Source organism: Bombus fervidus, unplaced genomic scaffold, assembly GCF_041682495.2.
Source record: "Bombus fervidus isolate BK054 unplaced genomic scaffold, iyBomFerv1 scaffold0177, whole genome shotgun sequence".
NCBI lineage: Eukaryota > Metazoa > Arthropoda > Insecta > Hymenoptera > Apidae > Bombus > Bombus fervidus.
The window spans coordinates 10,001-17,917 of record NW_027212738.1 but is presented as its reverse complement, the minus strand read 5'-3'; the positions used below and the strand labels follow the sequence as shown (position 1 = coordinate 17,917).

At 47.8% G+C, this 7,917-nt stretch overlaps 2 non-coding genes across 2 annotated transcripts; both read left to right on the top strand.

Annotated features, from left to right (window-relative positions):
* Window positions 1–1,191: 1,191 nt before the first annotated feature.
* LOC139997773 (small subunit ribosomal RNA) lies at window positions 1,192–3,115 on the top strand. The gene has a single exon (XR_011803109.1). It is a non-coding gene; the product is annotated as a small subunit ribosomal RNA (ribosomal RNA).
* Window positions 3,116–5,948: 2,833 nt separating this feature from the next.
* Window positions 5,949–6,103, top strand: LOC139997772 (5.8S ribosomal RNA). The gene has a single exon (XR_011803108.1). It is a non-coding gene; the product is annotated as a 5.8S ribosomal RNA (ribosomal RNA).
* The last annotated feature ends 1,814 nt before the right edge of the window (window positions 6,104–7,917 follow it).

The window sequence follows — 7,917 nt, the reverse complement described above, 5'->3', positions numbered from 1 at the left end:
TGCGATATTTGTTTAATTTTTTCGTTAATTAACGTTGCAAGGTATATATTTTTTTGCATATTTCTCGTTGTTTCAACGTGTTCTAATCGATTAAGAACGTGGTTTTTGTCCGTATTCGTTAAAAGAGGTGGTTTACTGATGCGATTTTGAAAAAAAAAAAAAAATTAAATTTTTCGATAAAAACTCGTTTGAAATATTAAAATAAGCGGTGCGTTAAAATATCTCGACGATAGGATGTTTTCTAAGGGTAGTTTATTCGAAAAAAGTGGTCGAGCGTTTCAGAGACTAAGTCCGACGGTACGCTCTAACGGAGGTTTTACATGGTAAGCGCCCGGCCGCTGGCCCGGCCGGCGCCGACCGTCCGGCCGGCGCTTTGGTATCTATAAGAGACACGTCGAGTCGGACGGTCCGGACGGAACAGCGTCGAGCGCGTGGCTATTCTACGGCCTCGGTTGAGAATTCAGTCACCGCTCCTCGAGTCTTAGTGAACTTTTTTACTATTTCTCGACTGTTCCTTCGTTCTCGTATCGACTCTTTCTCTACACTGCTGCGCCGCGGGTCGCTGTCCTGGACGTAATGACCAAATAACGTGGCAAGGTTCCCCTTAGTCGGGAAGCTGGATCCTGTATGCTCGCACTAACTTTAAAAAAAGTTAGGGCAGTGTGCTTGTTACTAACTGAGTATCAATTCATGCTGGTTCGGCAGAGACCGTTCCAAAACTTATGTTATAGCGTACGCAGTACGTTTTAAACATACGAAAGGCTAATGGGGAGCGTACTACCTTTTAGGAAGTGCGTTCTTTCTGATTGGAGAATATCAAAAGAACGAACGAATATGTTTCTTACGAGGACGGTACGTTCAGCATGCAGTTTACGTGCTTTTTACCGCTAAGGCATATTCGTTCAACCAACAAACCATTCTTACAGAATGATCCTATGAACAGAATGATCTTAAAATATTCCACACAAACAATCAAACGAACGAAAGAAAGTAAAGAGAGTGGCGAAATGAGAGGAGAGAGAGTAGTGGCGTTCGACGTTACAACGGGAATTAAAAGGGTGTCGTCGAACGTTCACTAAGAACGAAAAGTCTCGTCGTACGGTGTTACGGACCCACCTACGACACTCTGAGGCTATTTTAAAAAGAGAGTCTTTTGACTCTAATATATAATATATATATAAAATACAAAGTTCCCTGGTTGATCCTGCCAGTAGTCATATGCTTGTCTCAAAGATTAAGCCATGCATGTCTCAGTACATGCCGCATTAAGGTGAAACCGCGAATGGCTCATTAAATCAGTTATGGTTTCTTAGATCATACTTAAACTTACTTGGATAACTGTGGTAATTCTAGAGCTAATACATGCAAACAGATTCGTACCAGAGATGGTACGAATGCTTTTATTAGATCAAAACCAATCGGTGGCGGATGGCTCGTCCGTTCGTCCATCGTTTGTTTTGGTGACTCTGAATAACTTTGTGCTGATCGCATGGTCATCTAGCACCGGCGACGCATCTTTCAAATGTCTGCCTTATCAACTGTCGATGGTAGGTTCTGCGCCTACCATGGTTGTAACGGGTAACGGGGAATCAGGGTTCGATTCCGGAGAGGGAGCCTGAGAAACAGCTACCACATCCAAGGAAGGCAGCAGGCGCGCAAATTACCCACTCCCGGCACGGGGAGGTAGTGACGAAAAATAACGATACGGGACTCATCCGAGGCCCCGTAATCGGAATGAGTACACTTTAAATCCTTTAACGAGGACCAATTGGAGGGCAAGTCTGGTGCCAGCAGCCGCGGTAATTCCAGCTCCAATAGCGTATATTAAAGTTGTTGCGGTTAAAAAGCTCGTAGTTGAATCTGTGTGTCACAGTGTCGGTTCACCGCTCGCGGTGTTTAACTGGCATTATGTGGTACGTCCTATCGGTGGGCTTAGCTCCTCGCGGGGCGGTCCAACTAATATCCCATCGCGGTGCTCTTCACTGAGTGTCGAGGTGGGCCGATACGTTTACTTTGAACAAATTAGAGTGCTTAAAGCAGGCTACCTTCGCCTGAATACTGTGTGCATGGAATAATGGAATAGGACCTCGGTTCTATTTTGTTGGTTTTCGGAGCCCCGAGGTAATGATTAATAGGGACAGATGGGGGCATTCGTATTGCGACGTTAGAGGTGAAATTCTTGGATCGTCGCAAGACGGACAGAAGCGAAAGCATTTGCCAAAAATGTTTTCATTAATCAAGAACGAAAGTTAGAGGTTCGAAGGCGATCAGATACCGCCCTAGTTCTAACCATAAACGATGCCAGCCAGCGATCCGCCGAAGTTCCTCCGATGACTCGGCGGGCAGCTTCCGGGAAACCAAAGCTTTTGGGTTCCGGGGGAAGTATGGTTGCAAAGCTGAAACTTAAAGGAATTGACGGAAGGGCACCACCAGGAGTGGAGCCTGCGGCTTAATTTGACTCAACACGGGAAACCTCACCAGGCCCGGACACCGGAAGGATTGACAGATTGATAGCTCTTTCTTGATTCGGTGGGTGGTGGTGCATGGCCGTTCTTAGTTGGTGGAGCGATTTGTCTGGTTAATTCCGATAACGAACGAGACTCTAGCCTGCTAAATAGACGTAAATTATGGTATCTCGAAGGCCCCCGGCTTCGGTCGGCGGGTTTTTACTACCAACGTACAAACAAATCTTCTTAGAGGAACAGGCGGCTTCTAGCCGCACGAGATTGAGCAATAACAGGTCTGTGATGCCCTTAGATGTTCTGGGCCGCACGCGCGCTACACTGAAGGAATCAGCGTGTTTTCCCTGGCCGAAAGGCCCGGGTAACCCGCTGAACCTCCTTCGTGCTAGGGATTGGGGCTTGCAATTATTCCCCATGAACGAGGAATTCCCAGTAAGCGCGAGTCATAAGCTCGCGTTGATTACGTCCCTGCCCTTTGTACACACCGCCCGTCGCTACTACCGATTGAATGATTTAGTGAGGTCTTCGGACTGGTGCGCGGCCAATGTGATAAGCATTGCCGATGTTACCGGGAAGATGACCAAACTTGATCATTTAGAGGAAGTAAAAGTCGTAACAAGGTTTCCGTAGGTGAACCTGCGGAAGGATCATTAACGAAAAATACAAAAACACAAAGAATATATTTGACTTGAACACTGTATAATAAAATATATATAATATCGTCGGTAAGGAGCCGTACTCCTCCTATATCGACACAAAGTATATACGACGTATTAACAAGCTATATACTTTGACAAAAGCCAAATTTTTTACAATAAGGAGGTGGGAGACGCTCCAGTTACGAAACTATACGAAGAGTGTGGCACTCTCTCTCGATCATCGGGATGAAGAGATATACTTTTACACGAATAATTCGAGGCGCCTGCGTGAGGTCGTACACAGAAAGACCCGCCGTCTCCGAATAATATTATAACAAACGAAAAACTTAAAAATATTCTCGAGGCGCCTGCGTGAGGTCGTAAACAGAAAGACCCGCCGTCTCCGAATAATATAACACACGGAAAACTTAAAAAGATTCTCGAGGCGCTTGCGTGAGGTCGTACACAGAAAGACCCGCCGTCTCCGAATCCTATAACACGAAACCGCTACTATTAATAATAATAATAATAATAATAATAACGATATGTGAGGGAACTTGAGCTGAACACATATCGAAAAAACTAAAAGTTACAGTGGAAACCACGTGTAATGAGAAATGCGATCGAGGCGCCTGCGTGAGGTCGTACACAGAAAGACCCGCCGTCACGATCTCGTATTTCGTATTTGCATCGTGGAAATCCAACGAACGAACAATATAATATATAAACTAAAATCTCTAAAGTGCCTCGTGTCGGAGAGATCACTGCTCACACCTCTTCTATATTTCGTAGTTGCGTTGCGTAGGCCTCACCTCCTAGCAACGGGACATAAGGAAGACTGCTCTTTGGGATCGAACGAAGCGTCTATAACGAGTCGTCGACGAGAGCGAAAGAACGCGAATAGCGAGCCGCAGAAAAATAGGATACCGAATTATATATCTTCGAAGGTTCTCTTCGAAGATCCATGGATACCTATATCTGCGCGTCTCCAGCTATCTCGCGCGTCTCTCCAAACTCTCGTCGTTCCTCGAAACGTGCTTCCTACCCAAAGGGCGTTCGTTCTTCCTATGTCGTTTCGTTGTCGTTCGTTTCAACGGCGAACGATATACGATGTTCGACAAAACGAAACCACGTTGTACGTTCGTACTCGTGGATCGGGTAACCTAGAACGAAAACGCATTGCGTGGATGTTGGCCCGAAAAGATATATACCAGTGCGAGTGATGGTAAAGAGTATAACGATTCTTAACTAGACGAAGTTGGTTCGGAGGGGACCGCCGGCCGTCTCTCTATCCTCGCGAGTCTAATGCCTCGTTCCGTCGCTAGAGTTTTTCAAACTCTGCTTCTGGCTATCGGGAAGAATAGACCGCGCGCGAGGAAGAGGAACGACGACCGTGCGCGTCCCATCGATTTTTTTTATTTTTACCTGAACCACCGAAGTCGATTCAGAGGGGACCGCCGGCCGTCTCTCTATCCTCGTTGTCGTGAGTCATATGCCTCGTTCCGTCGCTAGAGTTTTTCAAACTCTGCTTCTGGCTATCGGGAAGAAACGACCGCGCGAGGAAGACGACGACGACGACCGTGCGCGTCCCATCGAATTTTTTTTTATTTTTACCTGATCGACGGAAGTTTCGTCCGGTTCGTCTCTTTTACCATCGTCTCGTCGACCCGTTCAGAGGGGACCGCCTGTCCATATCCTCGTTGTCGTGAGTCATATGCCTCGTTCCGTCGCTAGAGTTTTTCAAACTCTGCTTCTGGCTATCGGGAAGAAACGACCGCGCGAGGCCGATGGCTGCGAGTCCCATCGAATTTTTTTTAAACGCACGCACACACATACACCTGAACGGAGATGCGTTCCTTTTCGTCGCGATTTTTCGCGCTTTAGTCGTCGTTGTCGCCATCCGTTCGGAGGGGACCGCCGGCCGTCTCTCTATCCTCGTTGTCGAGAGTCTAATGCCTCGTTCCGTCGCTAGAGTTTTTCAAACTCTGCTTCTGGCTATCGGGAAGAAAAGACCGCGCGAGGAAGAGGAAGGACGACCGTGCGCGTCCCTTTCGAATTTTTTTTTATTTTTACCTGAGCGACCAAAGTGGATTCAGAGGGGACCGCCGGCCGTCTCTCTATCTTCGTTGTCGCGAGTCTAATGCCTCGTTCCGTCGCTAGAGTTTTTCAAACTCTGCTTCTGGCTATCGGGAAGAATAGACCGCGCGCGAGGAAGAGGAAGGACGACCGTGCGCGTCCCATCGATTTTTTTTATTTTTACCTGAACCACCGAAGTCGATTCAGAGGGGACCGCCGGCCGTGTCTGTATCCTCGTTGTCGAGAGTCTAATGCCTCGTTCCGTCGCTAGAGTTTTTCAAACTCTGCTTCTGGCTATCGGGAAGAAACGACCGCGCGAGGAAGACTACGACCGTGCGCGTCCCATCGATTTTTTTTTACCCGAACGATGGAGATGCATATCGGCTGTTTGCTTCGAATAACTGGACGAGAGGAACGAACATATATATATATCATGGGCTAGCCACCGTGCGCTTTCTTCGCGAGATCGTGTGCTGTACAGAGGATTCAGAATCGGGTGTTATATCCCCGTCGTTTCCTGACGAACGGAGCTTCGATCTCGTTGGTTGTTATATATTATAATGCACTTTACGCCCGGTCGGCGGGCTGCGTGTGTCGTCGCGCAGTCCGTCCGATTTCGTTTTCGAACGTATTTTCGTGTCGTCAATCATATGGCGACTTCCGCGCGTTCGATTCCCGTTGGTCGGACGTTTGTCGGATATCGGCTTCTTTCGAACCGAGAATAAGAGTACAAAAACCTGAGTACACAAACAAAAATCCATGCATAAACGATTACCCTGAACGGTGGATCACTTGGCTCGTGGGTCGATGAAGAACGCAGCTAATTGCGCGTCAACGTGTGAACTGCAGGACACATGAACATCGACATTTCGAACGCACATTGCGGTCCACGGATACAATTCCTGGACCACGCCTGGCTGAGGGTTGCTCACGTAAACCTAAGACTGCTTGCGTTGCGTATCGTTGCTCTCGGTCCGTATCTCTCTGTTCTTTCTTGCCTCGTCGACAGCCCGCCGTCGTTCGTTTTATCTTTAAACGAACGTTTCTGAGTCGGAGGACGAGCGCCAAGCAAAAGAATACGAATTAAAGAGCGGTCGAGGGCTCGTACGCGACGTACGAGCGATTGTTGGACGTTCGTCGGCGTTCGTCGCTGGATCGTGTGGAGACCGGCGTACGCATGCTCTCGATACAAATATATATGAAAAATCTATCGCGTTCACGGGAGACTCGCAAAACTACCTCCGTCTCTTCTCTGTCCCTTCTTGGCTTGACAACCCGCCGTCGTTCGTGTTTTACGAACGTTTCTGAGTCGGACGAAGCGCAAGAAGAAGGATACGAATTAAAAGAGCGCGGAGAGAACCGTCGTCGTCGACGCGGTTATCGAGATACACAGAGCGAGTTTTCTTCGTGGCCGATTTTTTTTTTCTTTTTGTATCAGCCTCTGCTACGTTTTGTTAGTCTTCGATAAGCACGAATGACCGCGCCCCCGACGTCGTCTTAAATGAATTTTTGGCGAGACTGAGAGAGAAAGCAAAAATATTTTTGAACAAAGTCAGTCGAGAGAGGAGAGAAAAGAGAACCAAGATATTAAAACCTAAACCTAAACTTGGTGGCGTAACGAAAAACTGTGTGCCTTAAAGAAACACAACCGTCTTTTCATCAAGATGTTTTTACTCGTACAGCCCCAGGGATCGAATACCCACTCCGTCTGTTCGTGCGGCAGAGATGTATTCTGCAGGCGCGAGACGACTGACGAGAAGACAACGAGGACCGTCGCATCGATGGGTCGTCGTTGCGTTTTTCATCCTCTGTGCTTTTTTCTGTTCTTCGCGAACCCAGAGAAAGCCGTAGATCCGGGAACGGACACACGAGATTTCTTCGAACGCTGATGACTTAGGGAGATGATCCCCAGCGTTGCGCGGAGATCGGAGAGTACGCGTACATGTATCGGGACGAATTTTTCCCCGTCGGTCGCGTATCTCTCTGCCCGCGCGCCTGGCCCAAAGCCACGTTCGTCGGAAATCAACGAAAAGTGTGTTACGATCTAGCGTGCGTCTACGATCGGCTATATTTAAGGGTGACGAAGAAGAGAAAAGCTCACGGTGTTGCGCAACGTTTCTGTACTCGATTTTAAGATGTGCATGTGAGTCCGTTACAAAGTTGTTCGGATCGTCGAAAATAGTCGTTTTCGTCGTCGTGCGAAAGAGAATAATCTCTGACATTGGCACGGAGAGATCGCGCAGAGGAAGAGAACGATCCTCTTTGGCGAGGCTCGAGAAAGACTAACGAAACTTGATTAGAGACGAGGTATACACGCGCCGTACGTACGACGTACGCGCGTGTGATTTTTTTTTGCTTTAAGGCGATTCGGCGCTCCGAGTATTAGAGAAAAAGAGATCGTTGGTCATCCCATGTCTCTTCGTCGTCTATCGCTGGACCGCGCATCCTAACGTATCGCCGGTCGTCCAGTCCCCGAGTAATAAATTCACCCCGTTGTGTACGTCTCGCGCTCGCTTTTCCACTTGCGTGAGTTCCCGTGCGTTTTCGTCGTTGGTACAGAGCAAAGAAACCGATATGTTATATACATGTCGCGTGTTCGATCTCTGTGCCAGCAATAACAGGCGAAAACAAGGAACCGCTGGAATCGTCGAGAAGAGAGAAACGGCTACGGGAGATATATTATACATAACACGTGTATATATATATATATATATTATACAAAGAGGACGGGCGTTAAAAAC